This window comes from Hypanus sabinus, chromosome 23 (genome assembly GCF_030144855.1).
Source record: "Hypanus sabinus isolate sHypSab1 chromosome 23, sHypSab1.hap1, whole genome shotgun sequence".
NCBI classification, from domain to species: Eukaryota; Metazoa; Chordata; class Chondrichthyes; order Myliobatiformes; family Dasyatidae; genus Hypanus; species Hypanus sabinus.
The window spans coordinates 44,701,260-44,721,612 of record NC_082728.1 but is presented as its reverse complement, the minus strand read 5'-3'; the positions used below and the strand labels follow the sequence as shown (position 1 = coordinate 44,721,612).

The 20,353-nt window shown below is 42.2% G+C and overlaps 1 long non-coding RNA gene across 1 annotated transcript in view; it reads right to left on the bottom strand.

The window, feature by feature from the left end:
• Nucleotides 1-14,207: 14,207 nt before the first annotated feature.
• LOC132380170 (uncharacterized) overlaps nucleotides 14,208-20,353 on the bottom strand; it is a 28,646-nt gene continuing 22,500 nt past the window's right edge. The window contains exon 3 of the long non-coding RNA XR_009507676.1: nucleotides 14,208-15,911. This is a non-coding gene — a long non-coding RNA (uncharacterized LOC132380170). The remainder of the gene's footprint in view (nucleotides 15,912-20,353) is intronic.

Below are 20,353 nucleotides of genomic sequence, written 5' to 3'. Positions count from 1 at the left end.
CCTAGTCCTGTGTATCTACCACTGCAATGTATCCTTGACTTCCTGTCGGGATCTGGTCCGGTGCCTGCGTCCTGCATTTGGGTCCATTCCTGTCACCGTCCATGACACCTCCTCACCAGGAGACCACAGTTAATGTGGATCAGAAGTAACATCTCCTCACTGACAATCAGTACTAGTGCACCTCATGGACGTGCACTTACCCCAGTGCTCTACCCCCTCTACACCCATGACTGTGTGGATAGGCACAGCTCAAACAGCATGATTTTGCTGATGACACAACTATTGTTGGCAGAATTTCAGAGGCGATGAGGAGAAATACAGGAGTGAGGCAGACCAGCTGGTTGAGTGGTATCATAATAAAAACTTTGCTTTCAACATCAGTAAGACCAAGGAATTGATTTTGGACTTGAAGAAGGGGAAGTTGAGAGAATATGCACCAGTCCTCACTAAGGGATCAGCAGTGGAAAGGGTGAGCTGTTTCAAGTTCCTGGCTGACAGAATCTCCAAGGATCTATCTGGTCCCAACATACTGATGCAATTACAAAGAAGGCACGATAGTGGCTATATTTCATTCAGAGTTTCAGGAGATTTGGTATGTCACCAAACACACTCATACAGGTTCAGAAAAAAGCTGCAGGAAGTTGTAACCTTATCAGCTCCATCATGGGCATGCACTTTTGCAGCAGCAAGGATACCTTCAAAAGGAGGTTTCTCAAAAAAAAAGCAACTTTCTTCACCAAGCGACCCCATCACTCAGGACATGCTCTCTTCTCAATGCTACTATCAACGAGGGGGCACGGGAACCTGAAGACACACACTCAGTGATTCAGTTACAGATAAAAACTATTACTTCTCTATCTTTTTGCACTACTTATTTAAATATTTTTTTAATATAAACTTGTTGTAATTTATAGATTTATTATTGTTGCAATGTACTATTGCCAGAAAGCAACAGATTTTATGATATATGCCTGTGATATTATAACCTATTCTGATTCTGATTCAGATGGGTAACTGGCAGAGGGAGAAGGCAGTGAATGTGAAAAACTAACTATGACCACTTCTTTTCATGTTATACATCAATGATTTGGAATCATTTCAAGTCAAATCAAGTCAAGTCGCTTTTTATTGTCATTTCGACCATAAACTGCTGGTACAGTACACAGTAAAAACGAAACAACGTTCCTCCAGGACCATGATGCTACATGAAACAACAAGAAAGCTACACTAGACAATGTGAGACAACTCAAGGCTACACTAGACCACTTAAAACAACACAAAAACTACACTAGACTACAGACCTACACAGGACTCTCCTGCTTTACATTTCCATTCGGATATGTCCATACGTGGCCTCCCTTACTGCCATGATGAGGCCAAACTCAGGTTGGAGGAGCAACATCTCATATACCATCTGGGTAGTCTCCATCCCCTTGGTATGAACATCGAATTCTCCAACTTCCAGCAAAATCCCTTCCACCATCCCACTTTCACTCTGCCTCCTCTTCTAGAAGCCCATCACCTCTCTCATGATACTGTCTTCTTCTACTACCCATAGTGCTTTCCCCTTATGTTCCTTCTTCACCTCTCCTGTCTATTCCCTCCCTGCTTCCCCTCCCCTACCCATTGATGTTTACTCTGATTGGTTTTTCACCTGGTACCTTCCACCCTCCCCCCCACCTTCTTTATATGGCCTCTTCCCCCTCTTCTTCAGTCCTGACGAAGGGTCTCGGCCCAAAATGTTGACTGCTCATTTCAACGGATGCTGCCCAACCTGCTGAGTTCATCCAGATTGGTTGTATGTGTTGACAGGACTGTATAAAGTGCTCAAAACAGTGCAGGGCAGTACAATAATTAATTAATAAATGAACAAACAAACAAATAAATAATAAACATGCCAATAGGCACAGTAGGGACAAATTTCAATATAATAATAAATGATGTAGATGTCAGTCTAGACCAGGGGTCAGCAACCTTTACCACTGAAAGAGCCACTTGGACCTGTTTCCCACAGAAAAGAAAACACTGGGAGCCGCAAAACCCGTTTGACATTTAAAATGAAATAACACTGCATACAACGTTTTGTTTTGCCTTTATGCTATGTATAAACAAACTATAATGTGTTGCATTTATGAAATTGATGAACTCCTGCAGAGAAAACGAAATTACATTTCTGCATGCAACAGAAACATTTTGAACTCCGAAAAAAAGACGTTAGGTTAAAGGTTACTTTTAAGTAAAATACTCAACGTCTATTTGAGTCCTTCTTGTATTTATGAAAAACGCCAAACTTAAATTTGCCGCCAGCAGCAAATCAAAAATAACATCAGCCAGCTGTCAGCCTGAAAAATAAAAGGACTATTTCACTGAACAATGAAAACATATGAATATACGTAAAATAATAGGCAATTAAAATATTTATCATACTTGTTCAGGTTGACTCACACCTGACAATGCAGTCGTATTCAGTAGGGATGGATCGATGCTTAGGGGAGTGACCGGGAAGGATAATGTGTTTTTTTCCTCTCTGAACTCACAAAAGCGTTTCCCAAACGATGTTTGCATTGCGATGATTGCAGAATGTAAATACTCCTAATTTATCATGTCGTGACATTGTTTGAACTCTCTCAAATTGGGCAAGTGAGACAATGTGCCTTTCTGTAAATCTCTGGCAAGCAACGTCAACTTGCGCTCGAATGCCAAAACATCCTCCAACATGTGCAGGGCTGTACGTCCTTACCCCGTTGAAGAGCTGTGTTCAGCGTGTTCAGGTGCGCTGTCATGTCTACCATGAAGTGTAGCTTTTCCAGCCACTCTGGCTGTTCCAGCTCAGGAAAGTTGAGCCCTTTGCTGCCCAGGAAAGTTTTCACTTCTTCCAGACACGCGACAAAGCGTTTCAGCACCTCCCCTCTGGACAGCCAGCGATAAAAACACGTTGTAGCGGTTGCTACACGCAGTCAGTAAACTGCAGTCAAAGATAGCTTTATTCGAACTAAACAGCCTTGCTTTTAAGCCTCCCTCAACCCGCCCCCCATGGGCGCGGATGCTGCAAAAGACACGTACTCACAAACCCCCGTAGGCTATCTCCTGAATGCTGGCTAATTGTGAGCCGGTTTGGATGTGTCAGGAAATGGGTCGCCACAACGTCTTAATTAGATTGTACAAGATCACCATAATCTTCAAATTTAGATTTACTTTTCAAAAACTAACAAACTAACATAAAATACATTTTAATTAAATACTGACCATGTAGCGGTGTGCTACACGCAGCGCTAAAATTACGACACGGAGTCGGTAACTGCAGTCGAAGGAAAAAACCTTATTCGAAATCTTCAGCCTCACTTTTAAGCCTCCCTCAACCTGCCCCCCATGGCGCAGAGGCTCCAAAGCTCTGTGCTCGCAAACCCCCGTAGGCTATCTAATTCTGAGTCGGTTCGGATGTGCCAGGAAAAGGGTCGCCACAACCAATTATTTCCCAAAGTAACAGGGAGCCGCAGCACAGACGTAAAAGAGCCACATGTGGCTCCGGAGCCGCGGGTTGCCGACCCCCGGTCTAGACACTGGGTATTGAGGCGTCTGATGGTTTGGGGGAAGAAACTGTTGCACAGTCTGGTCGTGAGAGCCCGAATGCTTCGATACCTTTTGCCAGATGGCAGGAGGGAGAAGAGCTTGTATGAGGGGTGCGTGGGGTCCTTCACAATGCTGTTAGCTTTGCGGATGCAGCATGTGGTGTAATTGTCTGTAATGGCGGGAAGAGAGACCCCAATGGTCTTCTCAGCTGACCTCACTATCCGCTGCAGGGTCTTGCAATCCGAAGTGGTTCAATTTCTGAACCAGGCGGTGATGCAGCTGCTCAGGATGCGCTCGATACAACCCCTGTAGAATGTAGTGAGGATGGGGTTGGGAGATGGACTTTTCTCAGTCTTCGCAGGAAGTAGAGATGCTGCTGGGCTTTCTTGGCTATGGAGCTGGTGTTGAGGGACCAGGTGAGATTCTCCGCCAGGCGAACACCAAGAAATTTGGTGCTCTTAATGTTTTCAATGGAGGAACTGTTAATGTTCAGCGGGGAGTGGTCGCTCTGTGCCCTCCTGAAGTCAACAACCATCTCTTTTGTTTTGTTCACATTCAGAGATAAGTTGTTGGCTCTGCACCTGTCTGTTAGCCACTGCACCTCCTCTCTGTAAGCTGACTCATTGTTCTTGCTGATGAGACCCACCACAGTTGTGACATCGGCAAACTTGATGATGTGATTCAAGCTGTCTATTGCTGCACAGTCTTGTGTCAGCAGAGTGAACAGCAGTGGACTGAGCACACAGTCCAAATCATTAACATATAACATGAAAAGAAGTGGTCCCAATACTGACCCCTACAGAACACCAGCAGTTACTGACAGCCATACAGAAAAAGGCCCCCTATATCCTTGCTTGCTGCCAGTTAGCCAATCTTTTATCCATCCTAGTATTTTTCTTTTAATACCATGTAAGATCATAGGCAGGTGCTGTCATGTCATGTAGGTGATTAGAGCAAAGTTCAGCATATGGGCGGGGGGTGGGGGGGGGAGAGAGAGAGAGAGAGAGAGAGAAGGAAAGAAAAGAAGTGAAAAATATGCAGAGGCAGATGGAGCAATGTGGGTGGAGGAGGGAGATGTGTGTGGACGTTGAAGACATCTGCTGGAGGCAGTTAAGAAGGAACACAAAGAGCTACGTGTGCCATTTTCTAATCATTAGGGAAGAGGTGAACGTCAGTTGCAACGAGAGCAGGTGGGGCAGTGTGGAGATGGGTGAACTGTGTCATACCATAATCTCTTTGTGGTAGGCCAATGGACATTTTTACTAATTTGTCAAAAAGCTTGATGACGTCACATTTGTTATATATCACTTATCCTCTTTTAATTAAAACCTAACAGTAACTATTATTGGAAATTGGCATAGAACTGCAGCCTATGGTTCTGAAAGAGGGAGCAGTAGAGATTTTGGAGGCATCAGTAATGATCGTTCAAAAAAAAATTGAACTTTGGCATAGTGCCAGCGGACTGGAAAATTGTAAAAGTCATGGTTTCCTGAAGGGAAAATCTTGCATGATGAACCTGTTGGAATTCTTTGAGGAGATTACAAGCAGGATAGATAAAGTGAATATTGTACATTTTGACTTTCAGAAAGCCTTTGACAAGATGCCACAAATGAGGCTGCTGACCAAGTTAAGACACCATTGTATTGCAGGAAAGTTATGGCCTGGTTAGAATATTGCCTGATCGGTAGGAGGCAGCGAGTGGGAATAAAAGGATCCTTTTCTGGTTGGTTGCCAGACACTGGTGATGTTCTGCAGGGGTCGGTGTTGGGTCCACTTCTTTTTATGCTGTATATCGATCATTTAGATGATGGAATAGACGTTTTTGTTGCCAACTTTGCAGATGATATGAAGATTGGTGGAGGGGTAGGTAGCGTTGAGGAAAAAGGTAGGCTGCAGAACTACTTAGGCAGACTAGGAGAATGGGCAAGAAAGTGGCAAATGAAATACAATGTTGAAAAATGCATGGTCATGCACTGGTGGAGGAAATAAATGTGCAGACTATTTTCTAATCAGTAAGAAAATCCAAAAATCTGAGACGTAACGAGACTTGGGAGTCCTTGTGCAGAACACCCTAAAGGTAGAATTGGTAATGAGGAAGGGAAATGCAATGTTTGCATTCATTTCAAGAGGCATAGAGTACAAGAGCAGGGATGTGATGCTAAAGGCTTTATAAGGCACTGGTGAGACCTCACCTTAAGTAATATACTGAGCAAACACGAGGAAATCTGCAGATGCTGGAAATTCAAACAACAACACACACAAGATGCTGTTAGAACACAGCAGGCTAGGCAGCATCTATAGGGAGAAGCAATGTCGACGTTTCGGGCCGAGACCCTTCGTCAGGACTAACCAAAAGGAAAGATAGTAAGAGATTTGAAAGTAGAGGGGGGAGGGGGAAATGTGAAATGATGGGAGAAGACCGGGGGGGGGGGGGGGGGGGGGATGAAGCTAAGAGCTGGAAAAGTGATTGGCGAAAGTGATACGGAGCTGGAGAAGGGAAAGGATCATGGGACGGGAGGCCTCAGGAGAAAGAAAGGAGGGGGGAAGCACCAGAAGGAGATGGAGAACAGGCAAACAACTAAATATGTCAGGGATGGGGTAAGAAGGGGAGGAGGGGCATTAACAGAAGTTAGAGAAGTCAATGTTCATGCCATCAGGTTGGAGGCTACCCAGCCGGTATATAAGGTGTTGTTCCTCCAACCTGAGTTTGGATTCATTTTGACAGTAGAGGAGGCCATGGATAGACATATCAGAATGGGAATGGGACGTGGAATTAAAATGTATGGCCACTGGGAGATCCTGCTTTTTCTGGTGGACTGAGCGTAGGTGTTCCATGAAACGGTCTCCCAGTCTGTGTCGGGTCTCACCAATATATAAAAGGCCACACCGGGAGCACCGGACACAGTATACCACACCAGCCGACTCACAGGTGAAGTGTCGCCTCACCTGGAAGGACTGTCTGGGGCCCTGAATGGTGGTGAGGGAGGAAGTGTAAGGGCAGGTGTAGCACTTGTTCCACTTACAAGGATAAGTGCCAGGAGGGAGATCGGTGGGAAGGGATGGGGGGGGACGAGTGGACAAGGGAGTCGCGTAGGGTGCGATCCCTATGAAAAGCAGAAAGGGGGGGGAGGGAAAAATGTGTTTGGTAGTGGGATCCCGTTGGAGGTGGCGGAAGTTATGGAGAATTATACGTTGGACCTGGAGGCTGGTGGGGTGGTAGGTAAGGACAAGGGGAACCCTATCCTGAGTGGTGTGGCGGGTGGATGGGGTGAGGGCAGATGTGCGGGAAATGGGAGAGATGTGTTTGAGAGCAGAGTTGATGGTGGATGAAAGGAAGCCCCTTTGCTTAAAAAAGGAAGACATCTCCTTCGTCTGGAAAGAAAAGCCTCATCCTGAGAGCAGATGCGGTGGAGACAGAGGAATTGTGAGAAGGGGATAGTATTTTTGCAAAAGACAGGGTGGGAAGATGAATAGTCCAGGTAGCTGTGAGAGTCTGTAGGATTATAGTAGATATCAGTAGATAGGCCGCCTCCAGAGATGGAGACAGAAAGGACTCATCTCTTCCATTTCCCGCACATCTGCTCTCACCCCATCCACCCGCCACCCCGCTTAGGATAGGGTTCCCCTTGTCCTTACCTACCACCCCACCAGCCTCCAGGTCCAACGTATAATTCTCCGTAACTTCTGCCACCTCCAACGGGATCCTACTATTAAACACATTTTTCCCTCCCCCCCCCTTTCTGCTTTTTGCAGGGATTGCTCCCTACGCGACTCCCTTGTCCACTCGTCCCCCCCATCCCTTCCCACCGATCTCCCTCCTGGCACTTATCTTTGTAAATGGAACAAGTGCTACACCTGCCCTTACACTTCCTCCCTCATCACATTCAGGGCCCCAGACAGTCCTTCCAGGTGAGGCGACACTTCACCTGTGAGTTGGCTAGTGTGGATTACTGCATCCAGTGTTCCCGGTGAGGCCTTTTATATATTGGTGAGACCCAACGCAGACTGGGAGACCGTTTCACTGAACACCAGAAAAAACAGGATCTCCCAGTGGCCACACATTTTAATCCCACGTCCCATTCCCATTCTGATATGTCTATCCATGGCCTCCTCTATTGTCAAAATGAATCCAAACTCAGGTTGGAGGAACAACACCTTATATACCGGCTGGGTAGCCTCCAACCTGATGGCATGAACATTAACTTCTCTAACTTCTGTTAATGCCCCTCCTCCCCTTCTTACCCCATCCCTGACATATTTAGTTGTTTGCCTGTTCTCCATCTCCCTCTGGTGCTTCCCCCCCCCTTTCTTTCTCCCGAGGCTTCCCGTCCCATGATCCTTTCCCTTCTCCAGCTCCGTACCACTTTTGCCAATCACCTTTCCAGCTCTTAGCTTCACCCCATCCCCTCCGGTCTTCTCCCATCATTTCACATTTCCCCCTCCCCCCTCTACTTTCAACTCTCTTACTATCTTTCCTATCGGTTAGTCCTGACGAAGGGTCTCGGCCCGAAACGTCGACTTTGCTTCTCCCTATGGATGCTGTCTTAAGTAATATAAACAGTTTTGAGCTGCTCATTTCAGAAAAGATGTGCTGGCATTGGAGAGGGTTCAGACAATGTTCACAAGGATGATTCCGAGAATCATATGAGGAACATTTGATTGTTCTGGGTCTGTACTCATTGGAATTTAGAAAGATGGGGTTGCGGTTATCTCATTGAAACCTTTCAAATGTTGAAAGGCCTGGACAAAGTAGATGTGGAAAGCTTATTTCCCATAGTGGTGGAGTTTAGGACAAGAGGGCGTAGTCTCAGTTTAGAGGGGCATCCATTTAAAACAGAGATGTTGAGATAAGTCTTTAGCCGGAGGGTGGTGAATTTATAGCATTTATTACCTCGGGCAGCTGTGGAGGCCAGGTCATTGGCTGCATTTAAGGCAGAGCTTGATAAGTTCTTGATTGGACGTGGTATCAAAGGTTTTCGGTAGAAGGCTGGGGAGTGGGGCTGAGGAAGAGAAAAATGGATCAGCCATGATTGAATGGCAGAGCAAACACAATGGGCCAAATGGCCTAATTTCTGCTCTTATGTCTTCTGGACTTATGAACATCATGCTGATCGTTTGACCTTTGTGGGCAGCAAAGGTCAAAGGTGAAAAGTGCAGCATTACATTAATCACAAAGTCTGTATCTAATTGTGCCGAGGTAATTCTGAACACTCGGAATAGCAGATTCATAAAAAACATAGAAATCCTACAGCACAATATAGGCCCCTGTACTTAGTTTCGAAATTACCTCGGGTTACCCATAGCCCTCTATTTTTCTAAGCTCCATGTACCTGTCCAGGAGTCTCTTAAAAGACCCTAACTTATCCACCTCCACCACTGGCAGCTCATTGCACGCACTCACCACCCTATGAGTGAAAAAACTTGCTCCTGACATCTCCTTTGTACCTACTTCCAAACACCTTAAAACTGTGCACTCTTGTGTTAGCCATTTCAGCTCTGGGAAAAAGAGCCTCTGATTATCCACATGATCAATGCCTCTTCATCATCTTATACACCTCTATCAGGTGCACCACATGCCCTCTTAACCAAACAGTCAATCTGCGCAGCAGCTTTGACTGTCCTATGGACTCAGACCCCAAGATCCCTCTGATTCTCCACACTGCCAAGAATCTTAACATTAATACTATATCCTGCCATCATGTTTGACCTACCAAAATGAACCACTTCACACTTGTCTGGGTTGAACTCCATTTGCCACTTCTCAGCCCAGTTTTGCATCCTATCAATGTCCTGCTGTAACCTCTGACAGCCCCCCACACTATCCACAACACCCCCAACCTTTGCGTCACCAGTGAATTTACTAACTCATTCCTCCACTTCCTCATCCAGGTCATTTATTAAAATCATGAACAGAAGGGGTCCCAGAACAGATCCACGAGGCACACCACTGGTCACCAACCTCCATGCAGAATATGACCTGTCTACAACCACTCTTTACCTTCTGTGGCTAAGCCAATTCTGGATCCACAAAGCAATGTCCCCTTGGATCCCATGCCTCCTTACTTTGTCAATAAGCCTTGCAAGGGGTACCTTATCAAATGCCTTGCTGATATCCATAAATACTACATCTACTATTGTACCTTGATCAATGTGTTTAGTCACATCCTCAAAAAATTCAATCAGGCTTGTAAGGCATGATCTGCCATTGACAAAGCCATGCTGACTATTCCTAATCATTTTATGCCTCTTCAAATGTTTATAACTCCTGTCTCTCAGGATCTTCTCCATCAACTTACCAAACACTGACGTAAGACTGACTGGTCTATAATTTCCTGGGCTATCTCTACTTCCTTTCTTGAATAAGGGAACAACATCCACAACCCTCCAATCCTCCGGAACGTCTCCAGTCCCCATCGATAATGCAAGGATCATCGCCACAGGCTCAGCAATCTCCTCCCTCTCTCCCACAGTAGCCTGGGGTGTATCTCGTCTGGTGCCGGTAACTCATCCGACCTGATGCTCTCCAAAAGCTCCAGCACATCCTCTTTCTTAATGTCTACATGCTCAAGCTTTTCAGTCTGCTGCAAGGCATCCCTACAATCACTAAAGTCCTTTTCTGTAATGACTACTGAAGCAAAATATTCATTAAGTACCTCCACTATCTCCTCCGGTTCCAGACACACTTCTCCACTGTCACACTTGTTTGGTCCTATTCTCTCATGTCTTATCCACTTGCTCTTCACATACTTGTATATTGCCTTGGGGTTATCTTAATCCTGCTCGCCAAGGCCTTCTCATGGCCCCTTCTAGCTCTCCTAATTTCATTCTTAAGCTCCTTCTTGCTAGCCTTATAATTTTCTAGATCTCTACCTTAACCTAGTTTTTTGAACCTTTTCTTCTTGACTAGATTTTCAACAGCCTTTGTAAATCATGGTTCCTGTACCCTACCATCCTTTCCCTGTTTCACTGGAACATACCTATGCAGAACGTCACATAAATATCCCCTGAACATTTACCACATTTCCCTGAAAACATCTGTTCCCAATTGATACTTCCATGTTCCTGCCTGATAGCTTCATATTTCTCCTTACTCCAATTAAACACTTACCTTATTTGTTTGCTCCTATCCCTCTCCAATGCTTTAGTGAAGGAGATAGAATTGTGATCACTATCTCCAAAATGTTCCCCCCAGCTCTTTCCCTAGCCTGTGGTTTTGCTATCCAAAGAAGAATATTTTAATAATATTTATTATAAAACAATCATTGACAATTGTTGCTTTAATATAACATCCCTGGATACTTTGAGCAGATTAATAAAAGAATATTTGACATTAACCCATGTAAGGAGATATTAGAGTTGGTGACCAAAAGATTTGTGACAAAATTAGTTTTAAAGGAGAAAATGGTGAAATAGTTTAGTAAGGGTATTTTAGTCCTTAGGGCCCTGGTGGTTGATGGCATGATTGACAAAAGTATAGCAATTAAAATAGGTGATGTATAGGATGCTAGAACTAGAGCAGTCCTTAGATTTAGGGATGTTGTAAGATTGTATATATTATTAAAAAGTAATTAAAAATTTCACACAAAGGTGTGTCAAACCAATAGCCAACTTAAGCTGGCAAATTCTGGAATAATGGGTAAATGGAACATGGTGCATACCAACCTTTATACCTCATGCTTTTATATTTTCTCCAGAGAGACAAGTAGTCAACTACCATTATTTAAAAGTGGTAAAAAATTGCAGCCTGCTGCTGTGCAGAGGGACTTGGGAATGCTTGTGCATGAATCACAAAAGCTTGGTTTACAGGTACAGCAGGCTATCAAGAAGGCAAATAACAAGTTGGCCTTCATTGCTAGAGGAATGGACTTTAAGAGCAGGGAGGTTATGGTGCAACTGTAAGGGGTACTGGTGAGGCCGCACCTGGAGTTCTGGTCTCCATACTTGAGGAAGGATATACTGGCTCTGGAGGTGGTGCAGAGGAGGTTCACCAGGTTGATTCCAGAGATGAGCGGATTAGACTATGAGGTGAGATTGAGTTTCCTGGGACTGTACTTACTGGAATTCGGAAGAATGAGAGGAGATCTTATAGAAACATATAAAATTATGAAAGGGATAGTTAAGATAGAGGCAGGAAAGTTGTTTCTACTGATAGGTGAGATTAGAACTAGGGGACATGGCCTCCAGACTTGGAGGAGTAGATTTAGGACAGAGATGAGGAGGAACTGCTTTTCCTGGAGAGTGGTGAATCTGCGTAATTCTCTGCCCAATGAAGCAGTGGAGGTTACCTCAGTAAATTTATTTAAGACATGGTTGGATAGATGTTTGCATCATAGGGTATTAAGGGATATGGGGAAAAGGCAAATAGGTGGAGGTGAGTCCATGGCCAGATCAGCCATCATCTTATTGAATGGTGGAGCAGGCTCGGCGGGTTAGATGGCCTATTCCTGCTCCTATTTCTTATGTTCTTAGGTGATCTTGAGAATAAAACCACAAACATTCAAGTTAAAATGCAATCATTTATTTAGACTTCAGAACATGACAAGATCAAATATTAAGATACCAATTAGAAAAACAGTATTATTTGATTGTACCTTAGGAATTCTACTCTGTTCTTGTCAATTCTGACTTTAGTTTTTAATAAAAGTTACATGAAATGAGATCATCATCAATATAAGGGTGGTTAATAGGTATCAGATAAGACTGATGCATTTCATGTGACTTTAATGGAGCACAAATTGTTATTCACTCAAGAATGATATATCCCAGATTTAATTAACGCATAATTCTTCTGACCATTGTGATGGCCAACTTGCTTTTGGCAGGAGTGCTCTGCACTTGGCTCCATGGGCAGGTGTCTGGAGATTACGTTAATCATGAAGCCACAATTATTTGCAATGAAAACCGAGGGAAAAAAATACTAAATCAAAATGCACATAGATTTTCACTGAAATTAGTGCTCAGAACACATACTTTTATTGAAAGAATTATGATTTATCTCTCTGAGTTGATTAAATCTCATGTTATTTGAGGCACTCTTTAAGAGGTAATGCCATACCAGCAGGGAGAAAATGAAGCTCGAAAGACATTTTGTCTAAAATAGTAATGTGGCAATTGCACTGCTGAATCAGGGAAATTCAATTTTAAAAAATATCAATTCAGTTTTAATTGAGGAATTTTTCTATCAATAAAGGGCACTGTTAATAAAGATTTTCTTGTTATGAATATATTGTGTGCACATGGATTAAATCTTGAGATATCAGAATGCTTCAAACATTTATGACATGTGCCCTTCTGCTGGTAGTAATTCCTTTACAACATCTTTTGCTGCGTGGACAGAATGTGTTAGACTTCTGAGCATCCAAATAATTCATGCATTGGTCATTTTGCCAAGGAAGATGGAAGGGAATACGTGCTTGTCAGATGCAGAATTTATTAGGATGTAATCTATACCTAAAATGTTGTACAGATGTAATTTGACCATTGATTAGGGACATGTGCAGCATGAGCGAGGGGTGAACTTTATTAATAATGTTAAGGCTTATGAAAGTTACAGCTGATAAAATTATTACTCTAACAATGTACATAATTAAGATATATATTGGTGAATATGAAGCAGCCTATGGTCAAAGCTATGAAATTTTTATCCCCCGTTGCAGTTTAATCTGGGTGATCGCAATTTGTAACCACATAATTCAGTTGGTTATACAAGAGATTATCAAAACTTTCATTACAGGCAAATGTGAATTATTACATTTGTAAGAAAACTACAAGTTGGTAGAACTACAGAGCATTACTTTTACTCAAATCTCACAGACAACACATCCCCATTTGAAAGGTTATCTATTAATTCAAAAGAGAAAACCCCCCAAAGATTATCATACCTTTTGTTTCTTCAGATGCTGAAGGTTTCCAGGATTCACTAATTCTACTCATATTTGCAGAATTTACATTTTGAATGTCACTGAAAAACTATGATCAACATACAGTTTAATGACAATTAAAGCTGACTTCCTTGATTTTCAAGTGGAAATTAAAATGCTGTGAGTGAAGCTGGAATAGATCCCACAGCTCTTCTGCAGTTCTGCAAATATGGAGTTATTAGTGCAGTCAGAAATACCAGAATTACTCTCTTTGCTGGCCCCACCATATACAGCAGTTATGCTCCATGTACACAAAGAGAGCTTTGCTGCCCCCTATGACTATGTGTTTAACATTACAAGTGAGCAGATGCCAGTTGTGTAAATCACTCATAATATAGCTCATTCACCTTCCTGCCCTACTCCAATTTCCTGTAACATTAGTTCAGATGGAGACTATGTTTAAAAAGTGGTCTGGAGATTCAATAGCTTTTTGGTACACTTTCAAAAATGCTCTGAATTCATTGTTATCCTTTACTGAGGTGAGGAGAAAGTTTAAGGCCTTCTGGAAATGCGAGGGAGTAGAAATATTTCCATGATTCAAACCTGTGTGGTCTAGTTTTTGTGTATGGCATCCAACATTACATTGCACAAAAGGCACTATTTCCACTAGACCAGGCTTTGCTTAAATCTCACACAAAGGCCTTTCCTCTTCGGATTGTGAACTGAAGGGGTGAAAAAGATTGGAAATGCCAAAGGAATGGGGGGGGGGGGGGGAGAGTTAGGAGCTGCAAAATAGAGGATTGAATCAGTATACTGAGGTGAGGAAAGAACATATTCAGCTAGGAATGGGATAATAAGTTACAATTGACTAGAGTTAGTGAGGAAAGAAATTGGATCAGGATAGAGTGGTAGGAGACCCAAATGACATCTCCATCAATGAGGACATAAGAAAAAAGGATAGGTAAAAATATTACACATCAGTAAAAGTGCTTTCTGGGCTTCATAACCACTTGTACTGGTGGGCTACATGCAGAGTGTCCTGTCTCACCTGCCTTTTGAATTGAGTGGCTGCTGTCATTTGCATTTTACACCTGTGAGGTACAGGACATGTGAATTATATGCCATTATGATAAACAGAAATCTGTGCTTAAGTGCTGAGCAGGTATGAAATGCCCAGACATGCTCAATCCACAGAGCAACTACCTGGCAACTACATTTGCAACTGCGTTAATCTTCAAAAGACCACAAGGCATAGCAGCAGATTTAGGCCATTCAGCCCATTGGGTCTGCTCCACCACTTGATTATGGCTGATCAACTCCATTCTCCAAGACCCACAAGGTTACAAGGAGTACAAGCAACTTCACACAGACAGAATAGGGTAATTATAATCAGAATCAGGTTCATTGTCACTGACATATGTCCTGAAATTTGTAGTTTTGCAATAGCCGCAGTACAGTACAATAATAAAAACTACTATAAATTACAATAATATATAAAACGTAAATAGCAAGAAAAGAGAACAAAAGTGTTCCTGGATTTATTTTATTTTACGATACACTGAGGAGTAGGGTTCCTTTCGAAACAGAACCCTTCCAGCTTTAAGCCACACCACCCTAGCAACCCCCAACAAGCCCAGTTAACCCTAACCTAATCATGTGGCAATTTTACAATGATCAATTAACCTACTGATATGTCTTTGAACTGTGGGAGGAAACCAGAGCACCCAGGGAAAACATATGCATTCCACAGGGAGGACGTGCAGACTCCTTACAGATGCTGTTGGAATTGAACTCTGAACTCCAGAGTGCCCCGAGCTGTTATAGTGTCTCATGCTAATTGCTGTGCTACTGTGGTGCCCTGGGTTCACAGACTACATGACAAAAGATCTAGGCCAAGGGCTCTGCTTCTTTTCAGAGCAACATTGAAAAGCCTCTTACTTAATTTATGAAGTTCTCCACTGGTCCAGTAAATCACTTATATACTTGATAAAGCCACACAATGTGTGCACCTGGAGGTGAAAGATTAATTGCCCCATTAATAAACTACACTCTTCATCATATATGAATGAATATTAAGCAAAGCAGAAGATCTGAATGCTCATAGGTAGAACAAGCTCAGATTTAAGAACAAATGTGTTAGCTTGTTTCCTTTTAACTATATTGAATAGTGGAGCAGGAATAAAGGGTCAAATTCCCCATTTCCTGCCACCGGTAATATTTTTTGACAAACTGCCATATGTGCTCTTGTACCGTTAAAATAATAGCAGTAGGGGGCAGCAATGCTCTCTCCTTCCTCTATTCAGAGAGAAAGCCAGTTCCTGTGAGGAACAGGGCAGAAGTAACCACTTTCTACCAGAATCCTGTTGCGCCTGGAATTGTCCTGGTCCTGCTTCACAGGGCCTCCCTCTTGTTGACTAGGATTTCCATGACCATGTGATTAAATATTGAAGTTTACTCCCTTTTCCCCGTATTCTCTCTCTCCTGCAAGGCAGCAGCAACAAAGTGTGTGTTTTTAAAAATTTAATTTCAAGATCTGGGTGCTCATGCAATGCCAACATTTTTGACCATTTCTAATACACCTTCTTGAATGGTGTAGTCCTCCTGATGGAGGTATTCCTGACTGCCCTGTCAGGAGTCTATTTACACTTAGCAACAATGGATCAGCTATTTATTCCCATGCCAGGGTAGTGTATTACTTGGAAGGAAACCTATAAATGATAATGTTGACATACACCTGTTAACTCTTTCAATGAAAGATCATGGCACTGTTGGAATACCTTGAGAGATTAACCACAGTGTAATTTGTAAATTGGAATACATTGCAACCATTGTAGGGGAAATGAATATTTATGATTGACAGAGTGCCAATCAAGTGGACTGCTTTACCTTGGTCAGTATTGAGCTTCTTGGGATTGTTGGTACTGTATTGCACTCATGCAGGTAGCTAAAAGTTTCCCATTTCACCTCTGACGTGTATTGTACATTGTGTAAATGCATTGAGGTGTAAGGAGGAGAGTCATGCACTATAGCATATCCTTTCAGCAGCTCTTGCATCTATGGTATTATTGGTTGATGGTCCAGGTTGGGTTACTTAGTTACATAACAATTGTAACTCCAGGATTTTGATGATGGGTGGGGGCGGGGTAGGATTTTCTGATGGTATTGTCATTGAGTGTCAAAAGTAGGTGGTTAGATCTCTGCCCTGTTGGAGATGGTCATAATCTAGAATTTCTGTAACATACCACAATTCCATCATTGCCAGAATGTTCTGCAGGTCTTGCTGCATGAAGGCATGGATTGCTTCATTTCCTGAGGAATTACAAATGGAATTGAATACTGCAAACCATCAGTAGACACCCTTACTTCTGACTTCATGATGAAGTAACTTAAGAGGCTGTGCCTGAGATTTTATCCTAAGAAATTCTTGCATATTTACATTGAGACTGGTTTGAATGACCTTGAATAATCAAATGTTCCTCATTTACACATGGTGTGGTTGCAGCCAATAGAATTGCCTTGCCTTTGGTGCCCAATGGTGCTGTCAGATCTGGACATCAAAGAAAGAACATCAATGAACACCTGGCATCAGACCCACTGTCTAAACCTGTTGTCCCATTTCCTACCACCTGCACTAACCTATTCCAGATATGGATAACTAATTGATGTGATTATCCACAGCAAACATTTGAGACTCCAATGTGTTTGTAGCTTCCAGGAACTGATTGATTTTTACAGCTTACCGCTGTCTAAGGCTTTTAAAATTGTTTTATAAAAGTTATTGATGTACAGAAATCTAATAACCAGTCAAAAAGATTTGAATAGTAGCAAAATAAAAAAGTTGAAATTCATTGTAAATAAAGCAGTATTATCAACAAGATAAAGTGCCTGTCTTCTTCTAAAGGGTTGAGAATGATTTCATTCTTATGCAAGCCAGCTTTGAATAAAGCAGGGAGCCCAATGAAAACTAAATCCAACCCCTCTTCTCAGCTCTTGCTGCTGGGCCCAGCTCTAAATGTGGATGAAGAATGGAAGATCAGATGTGTCAGCATCTGATCTCCAGCTCATCTTGCACTTTCTGCATTTGATCATGGATACACAAATGTATTGTCGATCACTATAAGTTTATCCGGAACCAACCATTGTCTATGCTCAGTACGTGCCTTTATGCTTTCAAGGCACAATGTTATTTGACTTAGTGTGGAAACTTAAAGTTGTGATAGTGGAGACTTGGGAGGAGATATAGATGACTGGTCAACTCAGAATCTCTGGCCGAAAATAGTTTCAAAGAATTCAGCTTTGATTTTTGTATTCTGTCTTATTAGGGATATGAGATTTTTCAGGACCTTCTCTTGTTGATCATCATTCACAAACTGACGTGGTACTAATAATTGAGAATAGGGTTGTTCATGAAACATCTTTGGGTAATTCTTCAAATGACCATCATGATTCAGACCTGAATCTGATTGGTCTGCAAAAAGTAGGTCTGATTTGACCTTTAAATTTCTTCATGGATCATCCTGGCTTGATGAGAACATTAGAAGAATGAATATCGTCAGAGTGTGAGATTAAAGATTAAATGTGGAACATATTTTTACTATTTTAAGCATCTGCACAGTCTCGTGCATGCTCAGTTTTCAACCAATGTCTGTGATCTAAATACCGTGGATCCCGGTTAATCGGGCCATCGGTATTGGGCCGACTTAAAGAATAAAAACTAAATCAAGAAAATAACCAAGAGACTCTTTGTTTATTTGGGACAATATTGGGGCAGTAGATTTGTGGAAAAGTTTTAAACTAGAGTCAGTCTCGTGCACTTGTGTGGCTGTTAGACATTGCACCATGATTAGAGCAATCAGTTTTAAAATGCGCTGGTGTTGCATCAGTTCGGAAACAGCCCTATGCCCCAAATAAGCGCATATGGTCCCAAATAAATGAAGGGAATCCCCGGTTATTTCTTCGATTTAGCTTTAGTTCTTTGGGTTGTCGCAAATAAACTGATGGCCCAATTAACCGGAATTCACTTCCTTTTTATTTTGCTTCACAATGCTGACGTTTCCTTAGCAAAAACGATGGGAGTTGTATTTTTTCAGAGTGCAATCCTCCAAGAAGGCTAAGTTTTCCAAAATTTGAAGTTATTTAGAGTTCCACAGTGCAGTAAAGTTGCTGCACTGATAACATTGTATAACTTACATAATAGCTAGCGTACACATCGCATTGATACTCCAAGAATCAAAACCTAGAGCTTCTAAATATTACTCCACTTTTAATTTTTTTTTCACCGGAAAGTTTTTAGCCAACATACTCGGTCTTTCACCGTGTGAAACTGAGAATTCTGAAATACCGTACGTTCCTCATTCCACACTTTTATGTATACTGCCCATTGAAAGTATCCGGTCTTCCCCTAATGTTGATTAATCGAAAAGCTCGGTAACTGAAGGCATATTCAAGATGCGGTTGAGCAGAAAACCAACATACCCTCTAATCCTGACGGAATGGTTCCGACATCATGGACAGATATGACCAAGAAATACAACAAAGACATTTTAAACGTGTGAAGATCGTACTCTTGTAGTAAGTATTAATAACCAGTCGATTCTTTCGTTATGAAGTGTTCATGCCATACGAATAAAATTGATAATTTCTTAATTCATTACTTATGATTGGTTGATAGTTTTCTTACATTTGCTTTCGGCTAAACCTTACTGGCGTCATGCCAACACTTTCTTTCTCCCCCATATGGTTTGACTGACAAAGCATCCTTAAAATAACTTCATTTGAGAAAGCAAGAGTTGACGGATTAAGCAGGTTTGATGATGAGACCTTTGTACGCCAAATATAGAAAGCTGCTTTGCTGCGCCAGCGAAACACTGTCTATAAAGATGCACGAGGAACGTCGGCGATTAGCCACGGACTCAGCTCTGCCGTACGTACTGAAGGCTATGTCGCTGCTTTTCTCATTAACAAAAGTGCTGCGCTAGTATTTTGCAACAAGCCGTTGCGTTATTGCATTAGTTTAACATTCATAATACGTCGTTATCTTTAGCGTTTAGTGAATTATTGTGAATTTAATATAAACTGTTTTAAAAAATAACTAACTGGCAACTGCAGTTTGTGAGTATAACCGATGCAAGGCTAATGTTTTATCTACCAGAGGAACTCAGCAGGCCAGGCAGTATCTATGGAAAAGATTAAAAGTCAACTTTCCGGACCGAAACGTTGATTGCTTACTCTTTTCCATAAATGTTGCCTGTCCTGCCGAGTTTCTAGCATCTGCAGATTTTCTTGTGTTTGTAATGTTTCATCTATATTTATTTTCTAGTGCGCCTATTGCAGAAGCCTTTTTCTTCTTTTTGGTGTGGAGATTATCCAGGTACGGACGAGAGAACAACGCTATTGTTCAAATACAGTATCGAATTGGGTTAGGGCCTATTATATTCAGGGCACCTTTATATTAAAGGCGTTCATAACTCGGAAAATAAAGATCGGTTCTTACGACGCAAGAAACTGGAAGGAAGATAACTGTTGTATTTTACATCCAATTTTGAGGAGAGGGATTTAGAAAAATAGAGTGAACAAGAGCATTCATGTCTTGATTGAGATTGTAAATCTGTACAGTCTTAACCTATTCTAATTAACAGCTGGAAAATCATGGTTATCAATCCATGAAATCCACGAGTCTCAAATGTAAATTTTGATTCACAGATTGCTCACTCAATGACCAAAGCGATCCTCGAAGCTTCAAACTGGGTATATATTTGCCAGGTAGAAAGGAGTAACCAGTGCCAAAATATGTTAACCTCAAGCCGGACTGGGCCAAAGATGGGCAAACAAAGGGGACATCTTATGGAAAGGAGGGGAAAGGAATGTCAAATATTAACCGAGATGGTTTAGAATTTAGCGTCTATGTTTGTAATTGGATCGGA